We start from the raw sequence: 16,689 nt of genomic DNA, 5'->3' as shown, positions 1-16,689 counted from the left end.
GGCTATACAATTATTTTAGTGCCATTTAAGGCTAAATCGACATTTAGGTTGAATTCTCTTTATTATGATGTGGTTTAGGTGAATAAGAGCAATCTTTATGTCTTAATTTTACAATTGATGGTTGAAGATGAAGCATGGAAAAAAGGATGAGGAAGAAAAGCTTTTACTTGGGAAAAAATGCAACACTCAAATTCAATCAGCTATATCTGCTTCGTTACAATATAATTTAAGGTAATTCAATTTGGAGGTGAAAGAAGAGTTCAAGAGCTTTCCAACGACTGGTCACATGCGAAATTTGAGCGAAGAAGTTATGAACGTTTGAAATTGAGCTATCCAGACAGTCGAGAGGAGCGCCCGCTTCCCTTATAAGGAGTGCCAGCTCCCCCAAGAGGAGCGCCCGCTCCTAACAACAGAGCGCCTGCTTCTATGAGCGTCACTTTAATTTTCAGTAGTGAGGAGCGCCCGCTCCTAACCTTTAGAGTGGCCGCTATCGAAGTCTAGTTTCAAGCGGAAACCTTCTTTTCTTTTGTGCTTCTTTTTCCTATCTTTTAATCTTGGTCTTTCATTTGTAATCCAAGGGTTGTAATTTGAACACTATAGGGTTTGTTTGTAAAGTCTTTTAACAGGGCTAAGCTTTCTTTTAGGAAGAACTTTTTTTTAATTTTAAAATCATTGAAATTTTCTCTCTCTGCCTAATCTTTGTGATTATTTGCTTTCTTTGTGATTGCTACTTTGTAATCTTTGTGGTTATACCTTAATCCTAGCTTTACTTTGTGTTAGCTTTGATTAAGAACCCCTATTTCATATATCTCGGTGATTATTGATATAGGTTTATATTGTTTTGCTGATTTGAAATTGTTGTTACATGATTTTCCCCCCTCTTTTCTGGGTTTTCTTGGTTATTTGATATCAACACTCTTGCTGGTACTTATCTAAAAATGGTTGCCATAATGAAAAAGAAAGCAGCCGGTTTTCTCATTCACAAAGGAGAGTTTCTCAAGCCAGGTTTCTACAAGCCCTACATGAAATGCATTACCCTAGAAAATAGGCATGAAATCCTAGACTTACATATAGGCCGCAGAGCACTAGCAAGGAAAGTCGCTTGGCAAGGTTATTTTTGGCCGACTATGCAAGCAAACACTATGAAAATGGTTGAAAAGTGTGACATGTGTCAGCGGTTTGGCAAACACACACACCATCAAGCTACTGATTTGACAATAATTCATAGCCCAATACCATTTGCCAAATGCGGCATGGATATCATGTGACCGTATACACCTGCGTCAGGCTAGAGGCGGTACATTATGGTAGTTGGTTATTTACTTCACCAAATGTGTGAAAGTTGAGGTTGTTAGAGGCGTATGAACCAAATATAACTCCCTTTAAAGCCAAGATAACTCTGCCTCACCACCCTATTATTATTCAAATATATTCCAAATGTCCCAATTAATTAAATTTAAAATAAAAAAAAAATCCCCCAAATTGATAACTCCCATTCAGTCCTCCAAAATTCTACTCCCTCACTTTCTTTCTCCTCAAAATCAAATTCATTCATCAATAGAGATTTCGGATGCCATTGTAGGATATCTAATGACAATATACTTAGCTTTAATAGTAGCGATAAGCATATGGTCTTATCATGGGTCAAAGCTTCAGCGAAATGTTCTTACTGGCGATGTCAACGGTAGTGGTTGAGTTGGTGTTAGTGACGACGCTCACAAAAAAAGCAGTTTCATGAGTCGATGTTAACGGTGTTACGGTTGTTATGGTTGTTACGAAGGAGTGGCGGCGGCGGTGATGATAATGTGGTTAGAACCAGGGAAGAGGAAGGAATCGGGGAAGACAGTGGCTGGGTCCGTTTGGGTCTGGCAAGTGGTTGGGTTCAGCTGTTTCGGCAAGTGGTTGGATCTGGCTTGTCGGCGGGCGGCTGCTCCGACGAGGGATTTACTCAAGCAGGGGAAGGAAGAAGAAGGGTTATTACCTTTTTTTTTTAGCTGGTCAGTTCCTTTATTTTTTTAAAAAATATATATATATATAAACCCATCTATAAGGTGACACATGTCATATAACCTTCTAAATTAGGTTACTAATTAATACGCAAACCGGTAAAAGTCTTATTTTCAAATTATGGGGTATTAAGGTGGGAGTGTTTCCAAATTACATTAAGGTGCGTTTGTTTTGAAAAGATGAACCTAATGTGGGATTATTAGTTTCAATTTTTTCCTAATTTTCATTCAGTAAAAATTAGTAACAATAAGGAATCAATATAATATGATATTAGTAAAATTAATATTTGTTAATAATAAATTTGAAAAACATATTTTAGTAAAATTTATTTCAAATCAGCGAATATAAGATGAAGTGAATGGAGCATTACACACATTCAAGTTGCATACTGAAAAGAATCATTCAATGCTAAAATTCTAATTTCGTCCAGGAAAATACAAGTTTATCTGCCAGATAAATGAATTTTTGTTAATCTGGTGGGATTTCTGTAAATATATTGAAAAAGCATGGTCATTTATTCAGTACTTTTGGTGATATGTCTAATTAATATTTGCAACTTGTATTTACTGTTTGGTGAGGAAATTACACATGTATCCCTCAACTAGTACATAAAAAGACGCATATACCCCTCCACTGGTACTTGAAAAAACGATTATACCCCCAGATAGGAATTAACTGGATATAGCTCATTTCGTCCAATGTGCTCTTCCCAAAATTTTCTAACTTCATAGTTGTGGTACAAACCAGGTTATCCGAAGTATCCCATGAACATCAAAAATGGTGAAATGGAAAAAATTAGTTAATTCTAAACACAAGTAACTATAAACATTTACAACCTTTAATATATATTTTCATACAACCGGTACATATATACAAGTAGTAAATACGAGCTAACATTAGATGATATTACTAACCTCTTTGACTTCTAATTAAGTCATAAATACAAATCATATTTCGGTTCTTGATCGCCCTAGTCGAAGTTCAAGGTCCACACCAGAATCATCCCTGCTAACCCTTGAGTTACTACTTCCTTGCTTGCCCGACGACGAATCAACAAATAAGGCAAGCGCCTTCTTTTTCCCAACCTCAATATCATCTTTTGTTTCATTATTCACGAATAGTTGACTCCTTGTTTTAGTAATGGAAGTATCAGATTGCATAGAATCACGGTCATTACACGACGAATTATCATTAAAGGATGATTGTCGAAGCTTGGCTCGGTCTCTTCGATGGATGTTCATATGTCCACCAAGTGCTTGTGCATTAGAAAACCCTTTCTTACAGAAGTTACATGTGTAAGATCTAACGTAATACTCATCACTGAATAATGAAAGTTGCTCGTGATCTGTTGTGGTTGTGCTTGGAGTTGAATCGTTCGATGCTTGATCGTTGAATTTACCGGACTTATCTTTTTGTTGAGGGCTTATCTCCATTTTTAAGACTGGAAAACGAACTCATTGTGACAGAATTAAAATATAGAAAAGATATATGTATATATGAATTAATGAATGATTTTTTTTATTTTTTTTATTTATTTTTTTTTTTTTTTGAAAAGGTAAGAAGAATTAAACATTATGAATTAGTGAACGGCTTGGTCAACTAAAATTGGTCAGTTTATGGCCGGTGGCAAACCTAGCAACGACGTAAGTGACAAGGTATAGGAGTAGATTGATTGTTTCAAACGGATAATTACACTTAAGATTATTTATTAGACATTAGGAGATGAACTAGAAGAATTTTTCTAATATAAACATGATGACGAATTGTGGTGGCATATTTTATTAGTTTGTAAAATTAACATTAGTGGAGGGACTTATACAACATTACACGTTTATGTATGCGTACTTAGTACAACTCTAAAATGTCCATTTAAACTAAAAAGGTCAGCTATCATGCAAAATAATTAATTGAATAAGTCTATTGCTTCTCTAATTTGCTTCAACAGGCGTGCTCCTGTCTTTTAACAAATGTGAGATATCAGTTTTTAAAGAATTTTTTTTCCCAAGTTTATTGGAGAAAAATCAAGTGATCAATAATTCTAATTTACATAAATTGGTAATTCAAGGAATAGTATAATCAGTGAATCAAATTCACCTCGCCTCTCATTAAACCATTCAAACTAGGAAGGGTTTTTCTGGTTTCCTCTAGGGCTTCTTAGGAGAGGTTTTCCATTGCAAGATTGGGCCTTTATCAGTTTCCATTGCCAGATTTGGTAGGGACTTATTGCATTAGACCATTGCAATTGAAAGTTTCAAACTGAGTCCATTGTTATTCAAACTGAGTTTGGTAGTTGCAATTCAAAAAACTTGGAACCTTGGTAGGGACTTATTGCATTAGTCCATCACAAAAATATTCATAATTCAAACAGATCTTGCAATGGAAAAAAATCTTGCAATTGAAAAAAAAATGGATATAGATTGAGTAGGGACCTAATCTAGCTCTATTTATTTATTTATTTATTTATTTTGACAAAGATCACTAACAAAACAAACAAAATACCAATTACAAATTCAATAGACCAGCAAAGAAAATGGCAATCACGACACTGATAGCCAACTAGTGCGCATGAGTAACTCAATTTCGAGGCACCTTACAAAGATAAAATGAGGGAGAAGTTCCTAAATCTCCCGGAGCAAGCACAAACAAGAAATATCGGTAGAAACAGGGTGCCGAAACAAGGAAACCAGAGGAGCACAATATGTGTAATTGAGGAGACAAAGAAAATCCATACGAACTGTCGTCCGAAAAGCCCATTAAAAAGCCTGTAATTCCGACTGAAAAGCATTAGCATTGCAGCAAGCCCGCGCTCCACCTCCAAGGACCGTATCCATAGAAACCTCTCGGACAACCCAACCTGTGCCTGCACGATTGTCATGACGAAGCCAAGCACCATCAAAAACTAGACAATCATCGAGATGATTCGAGCCCCCCCCCCCCTGCAGACACAAAGGAACCAACTCTTGACACGGATTAGGAGAACACCTTTCCAAGGGTGAAAGATGACGTTGAAACTCCCGCGCTTGAAAAGCTCGAGTGGTCCATCCCTGAGAAAGATGATGAAACAAAGAGGAAGACCAAATTGCCTGCCTGAAAACATAATTATTCTAAACAATCCAGATGGCCTAGAGTAGGGAAACAAAAGATAACAGACCAAAAAAATCCTTGGACCTCCGAAAAAACGACACCACAGCCACGATCTAGTGGGGAAATGGAGTGAAATCTGGCAAGGTACCATTTAGAGATAAAAGTGTTAGATTACAAAGAGAACGAATTAAGGGACAGTCTTAGAAAAGATGAGAGGTTGTCTGAAGGTTGGAACGATAGAAAATACAGACCGGATCCATTGGAAGACCCTTGGAGATTGAGTAAAGTAGCAACTAAAGGTAATGCATCATGAAGTAGCTTCTAGCAAAACATCTGAAAACGAGGAAAAATGGGGAGATCGCAAAAGCATTTCCACCATGGATCAAGAGCTATTGATACGACAGATTGTCGTACCAAAAAGGAGTAGCCGATTTGGTGGTGAAGCGACCATCCCAAGAGAATTTCCAGTAAACAAAATCATCCATGGCTCGATGTGGTCTTTCAAGCACTAGAATGCGCTGAGCCGACTGATTGTCAAAGAGCCGATGAATCTTAGAAGTGTCCTACACGCCAGACCACGAAATTATAAGGGTAGAAAAATTAGTCGGTACATCTGACTCAGAAACAGAAGTTTAACATTCAAACCTCCAAGAACCCAATCATCATCAAGGATTTGAACTTGGTAACCTGAACCAACTTTCCAAGCTAAACCCTTGATCAAAACAGACTGCCCCTCCATCAAGCCCCGACAATCCCAGGATGATCGAGAAAAATTTACGAAGCCTAGAGTATGAAGAGAATGATACTTCGCACCTAAAACCATGGATAGAACAAGATGGGGATGTTGGAAAAGGCGTCAATGTTGACAGGCAAGCATTTCCTAAATAACAAAAGTTGTGCTATGGAATCGAAGAAGCTGGCCTATAAAGTACGCAAAAGAAAGGTCCAGTTAAGCCAATCATAGGCCTTATTCATATCAAGTTTAAAACCTGCGTGAAACCTCTTATGGGCCTTAGAAGCATTCCTGAATGACATAACCTCATGAGCTAGTAAACCATTATCCGACATAAGCCTTCCAAGGACAAAAGCATTCATGAAGCATTCTCTGGTGTTAGACTTTCTAGCTCTATTTTATACTTCCAACTATCTCACCTTTCTCTGATATCATAAACAAATGATGCTTACTTGTCAAAAATTTTATTTTATTTTACTACCACAATTAACACCAAAAATAAATTTTGCTACCACTTAACGGTTTCAGTTAGGATTCCGTTAGTAGTCATGCATTTAATTTTTTTTCTCGATTTGTGTGCCAAAGAATGTTTTGTTAAGCTTTTAGGGGGTCACTTTGGCCCTTAAGGTTCCAAATTAAGCTCATAATTGACAAAAATAACGTAAATACCTCATTTTTTGTATAAAAAATGCATTAATTGGCGTGCAATTAATCATTTTTCCATAAAAATTGCTTGGATAAAGTTGTTGGGTTATTTTAGTCCCTATGGATCCAAATTAAGCTCAAAATTGAAAAAAAGAAAATAACGTAGATGTCTCGTTTTGCTAATTTCTAGTTCAGTTTGGATTAAAATGACACTTATAACCTTAACAAAATATTTTTTGGCACATAAATCTAGAAAAAAATTTAATGGCGGGCCACTAACGGAAAATTAAAATCATTAAGTAGTTGCAAAATCTATATGTTATTCTTATGGATGGTGGTAAAATAAAATTTTAAAAAAAAATCAATAAATAGAAAGTGATGTTTTTTAGTGGTAGTAAAAGTCAAATTAGCCTAAAATCAATTTAATCTACTGAAACTATATATTCCCTTCGTTATTAATATTATTCTTAATTTGATAGTGATTATATCACAAATAACTTAAAGTAAGAGCAACATTAAGCGATAACGGATGGAGTATTTGTGAAAATGTAACACTTTAAAACCATTGTTTGGTGAATAGCAGATAGCTAATAGCTTAAGCTGGTTTTTGTTAGCTGATTGTATTACTAGTTTGATCTGACTAGCTGATTTTGTTAATGTGCTTGGTAAATGGACGTGAGCGGATAGCTATTTGTATGTAAATTTACCAAAAAGGACTTTGAAATATTTACTGGTCACTTAAATTTTTATAAGAATATAATTTACTTATGTGAAATAATTATAATTAAAAACAAAAAATAAACTATCTATATCGCGAGTTGTCGAGTTTATTAAATTTTTTTATACGATAAGATTCGTGCTGCCCCTCCTATCACATGATGGGTGAGGATGAGGATCGAACCCTAGTCACGCTAGGGGGAGATTGAGGTACTAACCATCCCTCAACTCCTTGATCCTTAAGTTACGGAGTTTATTAGAGAATAGAGATCAACAAAAATACTATTTTTTTTTTCCTTTAAAATTTAAATATTGGGCTAAATTTAATGAATGTTTTTGCTTTGATTTCTTTTGTTTCCTTCAGGTTTGCAATTTAGCTTTTAAATTTATCCCCTTTTCTTTCCACGCATTGATCAATGATGCTAATGTTATTTTAGACTTTTTTAGGTAAAATTTTCAACGTGCAAGATTTTTCCAAACCGCTCTAAGAAAAACGCGGAATTGAGTAGCGTTTCGTAATTACTTTATTTGTCTTTGAAATGTTATTTAAAAATGCTTCTTAGTTCTTACCAAATACAAAAATTTTAGTATTAGCTGGTCAAATCCGCTAACTTACTCCAAACCGCTAATTTTTTCTTACATTTTCATATTTTTCCCTTTGGAGTTTCACTTTAAGCGGGCTCCCCTCTCGTTTCCTCCACTAAAGCACACTCCGAGTTCTCCATTAAAGCTTCTTGAGTTTTCTCTCTTCCAATGAAACGACTTTTGAACTTTCTCTCCTCCAATGAAGTGTTGGTTTATTGATTCAAACTAAGTTGGAGTAATTTAGGAATATGGTTTTTTAGTGTTACGTTAAGGACTTAGTAGTCTTAAATATCTAGTTGAGTTATTAGTGGGTAAGTGTTAGTAGTGGTTTCCTAATATTTAGCTTTGTTAGTTTTTATCATTAGCCTATTTAAACAAATGGATGTAAATCATTTTTATATAGCAATAATATATTAAAACAGTTTATCAAATTTCCCCTCTCTCATCTCTTAATTTATAGTTTCAACATGGTATCAAGAGCTTCAGGTTAGGTCCGGGATGGGAGAAAGATGAAAAAAAGGAGAGAGAGAGAGAGAAAAAGTAAGTGAAATAAAAAAAAATTATTAAGAGAAAGTCAGACAAGCAAAGCAGCTTGATCTCACTGTTCATGAGCAATATTTTTATTGTTTGAGTGAAAGATTTTTAAGTGAGTGTTTTTTGTGTTTAACCATGGAAGTAATGGTTGATTTGGTGTGTTGATGGGTTCCCTTTTAGCCCATAAGATTGGATTTAATAATCCCGTGAAAAAGAGGGCGAAAATTGTTTTGAGGTAAAGGTTGCATAATCTTTACGAATGTGGAAGTCGTAATCAATGCAGAGACGGTTTCCAAGATAATTAATACCAAAATGCGTTGGTATAATGCAAGGTGACATGGTCAATTGGAGGACAATATCAAAGAGATTTAATGGAGAGATGTGCTCCATTGAATGTAAGTTGGTGAAAAAGTTTATTAATAAGATTGAGTAGTTAATGAGAAGTGCATCAACAAAAAATGTTGAGGTTTGGTTGTGCAGATAGAAGTGCTCCGAGAATATAATGTTGGTGATAATGCGCATCAACAAATTATTTGTAGGTGATGAAATGTGCATCACAAATATAAACGTCTAGCAAGATGTTACGAAATATGAAGAGGAAGATTGCAAGCTCTTCCAAAGTCGAGTGTGCGGTTAAGTGTTCGTGTTGAGATCAAAATATGACAAGTTCAAGTTGAAGTCCATTGTAAGATGGAATACCGAAGACAATAACAAGGTTTAGCGTGTGTGAGTTTGAATCAAGGGGGTGTGTTGCTTTATTGATTCAAACTAAGTTGGAGTAATTTTAGGAATATGGTTTTTTTAGTATAATGGATTTCTTGAGCTTGCTTTCAAATCTAGCATTATTTAGATTTTCAAAACCCTTAGACTATTTTCATAGTCACTTCCAAAATCCTATTTTAGGAAGACGGTTTTGGTATCTATTTTGCCATATTTCATATGTGCAATTTTGCTAGAATAATCATTAAAAGAGTTGAGCATTCCGATTGGTAAATAAATTTTTATTAAAATCAACTCCGTGAATTTAATTATATCCTTTTCAACTAATTTAACTATGTATGCATATACATTTCCACATTTGTTAGTTTTCTCCTTGAAAACTTATTTGCGATTGATAGGTCTTTCACCCTTCATGCAATTTAATCTAGTTTTAATCGTGATTTTCAAACATGGAGTCTATTTCGGATTTTATGGCCTCTAACAATTATTTGGAATTTGGATTTGTCGTAGCTATCTTACAAGGCATTATTCCCTTACTATCTAATAGTAAATAGTATGCTTGCAAGTCTTAGGTTTATTTCTAACTTAATAGAAATTTATAGGATTCAATCCAAGCCTTTGGTGAATTCTATACCCATACGGGGTAATTGCAAGGCACTTTCAAGGCACTTTGATTATGTTGATCTTACTCTATCATTTCTGATGTTTTTATGAGTAATGAATTCTCTTTTAAGGCACTTTTAATGTCCGTTTGAGTTTTCTTGATCAATCATTGATGAGCGTCATTTATGGTGCTCAATAGAGTTGCTTTTAGTTCCTTTTTCTATATTTTGTTGTTTTATTTTCATATAATTTTTCTAGTTTTCTTTTATTTTCCATCTTTATAACTCATTTTGGTTTTTCATTTACTTTTATGAGTTTTTCATGATTTTTGTTCTTAATTTTTTACTTTAATTTAGTTTCAATTCATTTTGCTTTCTCCGTTATTTTTAATTGAATTTTTATAGGTGAAGTTTCAAAGTTTTATTTGTCACTCTCTCGCGGTTGGGCTCTCATCGATTTTAAATCATGAACACGCAAATATGTGAAGATCAAGGGCTTCCCTCCTCATGCGCATCATCACGAGAGCACCGTCGATAGGGATGCACGAGAGCGCCAGGAGCAAGAATTCACGTAAGGGACTACAAGCAAGCAAGAGGAGCCGCATACGCCGCAACACAATAGAAGGGGTGCGCGCGCAGGCCCCCCTTGTGCGTGCGCACGCACGGGCCTGTGGTGCGTGCGCACGGCCACCCTCCGAGCCCCTACGCTCGTTTTACTATATATACCCCTTGACTTTTCCTTTTTTAGGGGGATGACGTTTTCACTTGTACTTGAGACTTATTTCCAGATTAGTAGACAGAGAAACTTTAGATTACTTGTTTTGTACTTCAAATTACATCTTTGAGCTTGGATTTCATCATTAATCAATGAAAATTAGTGAGAATTTCTTTCTTTGAATTTACTTTTGCTTGATCTTTCCTTTAATTCTTGTATGTTTGATTTGATTTTTGATCTTTGATTTGAGAATTTTTTTAATTAGATTTTCTTTTTGATTAAGCTTGAAATGATAATAGTTGTGATTCAATTTTCTTTGTTTTTGAATTCCATTATGTTTTGTGAGTAAATTAGTAGCTAGGGAGAAGGGAAAGCATGCTTGATTGATGATTTTTGCTAGTTAATGATTCTTGGTTGATTGAATTGTTGCAATTAAATTGGTTGACATAGTTGTGCATGTGGTTAATTTGATTAGGAGTGATCAACCTAGATGATTAATCTAGATTGCATAGCAAATTTCAATGACATGAACCCTTGATTTGAGAATTGCTATAGTTGGTTGAATTTGATTGTGATTTTCCTTGTTAGTCATTCGTAGTGAACCCTAGCTTGACTTATAGGAGAAAGCTCTTGAATTCTATTAATTGCAAGTATTGTTTGTCCTTTGCAACGTTTGGATCAATTGAGTTATTCATCGATTGGCATGATCATTGAGCTTGCATGTGGAACCTTAATCCCTAGTGTTTAACATATTGATTTTATTGATTTGATTAGTTGATTGAAACCTTAGTCACAACTCAATTCACCTCTCATTCTTCGAAGTAGCTTGATCATAGGCTATAGCATTTTCCCTCTCGTACCTCGTAGTTCGACTCAGACTTGTCCTATACTAGGAATAAGTTTGACTTTCTTAATTGTTTCATTGATGGTTCTTTAGATTTCAATGACCTAGATTACCCCACATCAAAATGGCACCGTTGTCGGGAAATGATATTGGTGCTTTGCTATAGTTGTTGAGTCTACTTCATTTTTAATTGGAAAATACAAAAAGATTTTTCTCTTTTTGGCTACATTTGTAGAGGTGCTACTAATTGTTTCTTTTAAGATTGTATACGTAGAGCACATAGTCGTTCACTAGTGCCACTTAATCCAATTACAAGGATAAGAGTTGCTAGACGTTCTTTGAGTTCTAGCCCTCTAAATGAAGAGGAATCACAACAAGAAGAACAAGCAAGGATGGAAGAAAATCCAAGGGTGGCGTTGAAGGAATTGGGGATTCCGGGTGCATATAAGTTTGACAGTGGGATTACTCCACCTACAACACCGGAAAATGACTTCAAAATAAGGCTGGCAATGATCACTTTGATAGAGAGGCGACAATTTAGTGGGGCTAAACATGAAAGCCCACTAAACCATCTCAAAGAGTTCGAAAAATATTGCAACACTATCAAAGTGAATGGAATTTACCAAGAATTCATCTGCCATAAGCTTTTTCCTTTTTCTCTCATAGGGCATGCCTTGGAATGGTTAGACAAGGAAGTCAAACCCAATTCTCTAAGGATATGGGACGAAGTGACCAAGGAATTTTTATCCCGTTTCTACCTACAAAAGAAAACGGCGGAGGCTAGAGCTTTGATTCAAGGTTTCAAGCAAAAGTCTAGTGAAAGCCTCAATGAAGCATGGGAGAGATATAAGGAGTATCAAAGAGAATGTCCTCACCACGGAATTCCTACTTACCAAATTATTCAAATCTTCTACGGTGGCTTAAGTCCTCAAGGAAAGTCCTGTCTTGATGGAGGAGCCGGAGGTCCCATTATGAATAAAACGGAGGAGGAAGTGGTAGACATAATTGAAGACGTTGTGAGGTACTATAGGTTTTCGCAAGATGGTGAAAGGGAGTCAACTAGCAAGAGTAGTTATTCGGTGTACTCGGTTGATCTTCTTAATGCCATAAACAACTTGTCCTCACAAATGACAAACTTGGGGAAGGAAATGTCCGCTATCAAGGCAAAGTTGAAAAGTGCTACCTCCTAAGTTTCGAATCTTCCCTTCAAATCTTAGGGGAGAGGTATGTCTTCTAATTCTCAACCTTCTCCCTCTTCTAGTAACATGCCTAGTGGTTGCTTGTTTTGTGATGTTTGTGGATCATATGATCATGATGCTTCTAATTCCCCTCATGCTTGTATGGATGTTTGTGATAATCAAGATGGAAATGTGAATGAGCATGTGAACTATGTGTCAAATAATAATGATTCAAGGTTTGAAAATCAAAGGGGTCAATGCAATAGGAATTACAACAACCATGGAAATATTGACAACTATAACAAAAGTGGTGGTAATAGGAACTAAGGGAACCAAAACTCTCGAGGTATCTATAACAACCAAGGTTATGGTGGCCAAAATCAAAACAAAATTATGGTAATCATAACCAAGGTTATGGTCAAAATCAAAATAGAGGTAATCGGAACAATTAAATAGGTGAAATTTTCCAAACAATGCTCAAAGGGGTCCCCCACCCGGTTTTGCTCCAAAGACCCAAAGTTATAATTCCTATGTTCAACCCTCTTCTTCTTCTAAGACTAACTTGAAGGAAATCATTGAAAACCAAACCAAGTTGTTGAACACTTACATGGCGGTGAGTGATAAGAAGTTTAATGAAATAATGACCCACAATAAGATGCTTGAAAATCAAATTTCTCAACTTGCCAATGCTTTGAAAGACCAAGCAAGCCCTTCTTCTTTACCCTCTCAAGGCTTAGACCCTAAGAGGCCCATTAATTCCATAGTCACGAGGAGTGGTAGGGTACTTGAGGAGAGTTTTCCTAGCAAGAGTAAGAGTAAGGAGGGTGCCAAGGAGGTTTTAGTTAAGGATGAGGGAGATGGTGCATCTTTGAGTGAAGTAATGGTAGAGCCACCTAAGGAGGTGAAGGAAGAGAGAGAAGTTGTGAAACCCAAGCTTCCTTATCCCCAAAGATTCATGACACACAAGTTAGATGAACAATTTGGAAGATTTATTGACATGCTCAAACAACTTCATCTTTCTCTACCATTTACCGATGTTGTCACCCAAATGCCGAATTATGCAAAATTCCTTAAAAACATTTTGAGTGGTAGGAGGACTTACGATGTTGCGGAGACAGTGAACTTGACCGAGAATTGTAGTGTAATCATAATGAACAAGATGCCACCGAAGCTAAAAGATCCCGGAAACTTTTCCATCCCTTGTGCTATTTACAAAATGCAAATCGATAATGCCTTCTGTGATCTAGGAGCTAGTGTTAGCCTTATGCCATATTTGGTTTACCAAAGACTTGAACTAGGGGAACTCTTGCCTACCAACATCACCTTGCAATTGGCCGATAGATCAATCAAGTTTCCAATGGGTAAGGTAGAAGATGTCCTTTTGAGGGTTGGAAAATTTGTTATTCCGGTGGATTTTATAGTTATTGAAATGAATGAAGATTCTAGCATTCCTATCATTCTTGGTAGACCCTTTCTTGATACCTCGGGTACTATGATCGATGTCAAGAGTGGTAAAATTTCACTTATGGTAGGAGATGAGGTGATTGAATTTGACTTGAATGATAGCATGAAGTATCTAAGTTCTTTCTTGGAGAATTGTATGATGATTGACTCTCTTGATCATGTTGTGTCTTCTATGCATGAGCAATTCCTCACCTCTAATGATGCTCTTGAGAATGTTTTGTTGAATAAGGAAAAGATAGGTGTTCCTAACAAAGAGATGGCTTTGTATGAATATTTGCTCAATGGGAGCCTTGAAGACGTCGATGAGCAAATGTGAATGAACATCACTAGCCAAGAAGCATTGCAAGTGGCTACAACAAAAGAAGATAAAGGTGTCCCCATGGTTGAGCTCAAACCTCTTCCATCACACCTTAGGTATGAATTCTTAGGCCCTAACTCAACTTTTCCTGTGATTATTAGTTCCCCCTTGAGTGAGAGCCAAGCTCAAAAGTTGTGTGGTGTGTTGAGAAAGCTCCAAGGTGCTTTGGGCTATACCATTAATGACCTCAAGGGTATTAGTCCCGCTTTATGCATGCACCACATCACTCTTGAGGATAATGCCTCACCAAGCATTGAAAGACAACGAAAACTTCACCCTTAAATGGGGGAAGTAGTTAAGAAGGAAATCACCAAGCTATTAGATGCGGTAATCATATTCCCCATCTCTAGCTCAAGGTGGGTTTCCCCGGTCCACATTGTCCCAAAGAAAGGAGGCATGACCGTTGTGGAGATTGAGAAAGGTGAGCTCATTCCTACAAGGACGGTCACGGGATGGAGGATGTGTATAGATTATCGACGTCTAAACACATCCACCAAAAAGGATCATTTCCCCCTTCCCTTCATTGATCAAATGCTTGAAAGACTAATAAGGCATAAGTATTATTGTGTTTCTTGATGGTTATTCCGGTTTCTTTCAAATTCCCATTCACTCGGATACCAAGAGAAAACAACTTTTACTTGCCCATATGAAACCTTTTCTTATAGGAGAATGCCATTTGGGCTTTGCAACGCCACCGCCACCTACCAACGGTGTATGATCAGCATATTTGGAGATATGTTGGAAGAGGAAATGGAAGTGTTCATGGATGATTTTTCGGTGGGAGGTGTTTCATTTGAAGCTTGCCTTGAGAACCTTGAAAAGTGTTTTGCTTGGTGTGAGAAAGTGAATCTAGTCTTGAATTGGGAGAAATGTCACTTTATGGTTGAGGAAGGCATTGTCCTTGGTCATAAGACCTCCCACAAAGGAATAGAGGTGGACCAAGCAAAGATTGGAGTCATTGAAAAGCTACCACCTCTGGTCAATGTAAAAGGTGTGAGATCTTTCTTGGGATATACCGAGTTTTATAGGAGATTCATGAAGGATTTCTTTCTAATTGCCAAGCACCTCAATGATCTTTTTCAAAAGGATGTTTAGTTCGTGTTTGATGATAGATGCTTGGAAGCATTCAACAAATTGAAGAAAGCTTTGACTTCCACTCCCATAGTCCAAGCCCTGAGATGGGATTTACCTTTTGAATTGATGTGTGATGCTAGTGATACGGCTATTGGAGGTGTTTTGGGTCAAAGGGTTGTTAAGAAGCTCCATGTCATCTATTATATGTCAAAAACCCTCAATGGAGCTCAACGAAATTACACAACAACAGAAAAGGAGTTTTTGGCAATTGTGCATGCTTTTGAGAAATTCCGTTGTTATTTGTTGGGTTCCAAGACCATTTTTTTCACGGATCATGTGGCTCTCAAATATCTCTTTGCTAAGAAGGAATCAAAGCCTATATTACTTCGGTGGGTGCTTGAAATTCAAACCTTTGATATTGAGGTTAGAGATAAGAAAGGGGCGGAGAATGTTGTGGCGGATCACCTTTCTCGCCTTGAGGACTTCCAAGTCCAAGATGATGGTTCCCCTATCGAAGATATATCAAAGATAAAATGCTTGGTGATTTTTTATATGCCATTGATGTGAAGGCACTCCCTTGGTTCGCCGATTTGGTTAATTTTCTATCACGTGGGGAGTTTCCACCTTCATTTTCGAAGAATCAAAGAAAGAAGCTTAAGAGAGAAGCTTGACACTATATGTGGGATGATCCAATTTTGTATTAGCGAGGAGTTCATGGCTTGCTCCGTCGTTGCATTCCAAGTGAAGAAGTGCCGAATTTCTTGAAGATGTGCCACTCGGATCCTAGTGGTGGTCACATGGGAGTTTCCAAAACCGTTTATGGTGGCCACATCTTTTTAAGGATACATGGTGTTTCATCAAGTCTTGTGATACGTGCCAAAGGACCGAAAACATTTCAAAGAGGAATGAGATGCCTCAACAACCCATCCTCGAGTTGGAAGTTTTCGATGTATGGGGCATTGACTTCATGGGACCATTCCCTTCTTCTTTTGGAAACCAATACATCCTTGTGGCGTTCGATTATGTTTCTAAATGGGTTGAGGCCATTGACTCCCCTATAAATGACCACAAGGCGGTGATGAAGCTATTCAAGCAAAACATCTTCCAGAGATTCGGTGTGCCCAAGGCGGTAACAAGTGATAATGGGTCGCATTTTGTACATAATTTCAAATTTTAGCCTACCCTCACCCTTTTCGCCCATATATTACAACCCTTCCCAAGACCTTTTGACCTTTGTGGTTGAGTCACAAGTCGGTGGAGGGAGATGTAGGTCAAGCTTATAGAGCGGTATGAAATGGTCGAGACGTCGAGTAGCCTCAAATCTCTTTCTTTTTCCGGTTCCTTCGAGGAACCATTGAGATGCTCACTAAAGGTAGATTTGAAGCTAATTGGGAGAACGTGCTAAAAAAAATTTTTGAGATGAAAGTGA

The 16,689-nt window shown here is 36.8% G+C and overlaps 1 non-coding gene and 1 pseudogene across 1 annotated transcript; one reads left to right on the top strand and one right to left on the bottom strand.

The window, feature by feature from the left end:
• LOC145566511 (uncharacterized) overlaps positions 1-16,689 on the top strand; it is a 252,110-nt pseudogene that overhangs the window by 183,453 nt on the left and 51,968 nt on the right.
• On the bottom strand, positions 11,964-12,069 carry LOC145569539 (small nucleolar RNA R71). Its single transcript, XR_014096135.1, has one exon. It is a non-coding gene; the product is annotated as a small nucleolar RNA R71 (small nucleolar RNA).

The sequence above is a fragment of the Chenopodium album genome, chromosome 11 (assembly GCF_948465745.1).
Source record: "Chenopodium album chromosome 11, dcCheAlbu1.1, whole genome shotgun sequence".
Lineage (NCBI taxonomy): Eukaryota > Viridiplantae > Streptophyta > Magnoliopsida > Caryophyllales > Amaranthaceae > Chenopodium > Chenopodium album.
This window is presented reverse-complemented; position numbering and strand designations above follow the sequence as displayed.